Raw genomic sequence first — 540 nt, forward strand, 5'->3', positions numbered from 1 at the left:
ATATATATATATATATATATATATATATATGTGTGTGTGTGTGTGTTTGCATATACACATGTATGCATGTGTGTATGCATATATGTATGTATGAAATGATGCTGCTGATGAGGAAAAGGAGGCTGCTGATATGATGATGATGATGATGATGATGATGGTGATAGTGGTGATGATGATAATGAAGAGGAGGAGGTGTATAATGATAACAATAATAATTGTTGTTTTTTTATCATTGTTGTTGCTGTTGTTGTTGTTGTTTTCGGTTGAACCTGAAACTAAAACAAGAGACGATGCGTATTTTTTTTAGTGATGTTTTTAAATAGAGAAGTAATTAAAACTGGCCGCCAGAACAAAAAACAAAAAAAAAAGGAAAAAAAAAAGAGAAGAAAATTTTCTATAAAAGCTGTAATAAAACAAAAACATTTTTTTAAAAAAGGAAGGAGAAAAAAAAACAATAAAAGATAATAAACGAGAAGAAAAACAAAAAGAAAACACAACTAAGCGGAATATTTTTTTATTATTTGTTTTCTGTTATTTTTC

This window comes from Octopus bimaculoides, chromosome 18 (assembly GCF_001194135.2).
Source record: "Octopus bimaculoides isolate UCB-OBI-ISO-001 chromosome 18, ASM119413v2, whole genome shotgun sequence".
Lineage (NCBI taxonomy): Eukaryota > Metazoa > Mollusca > Cephalopoda > Octopoda > Octopodidae > Octopus > Octopus bimaculoides.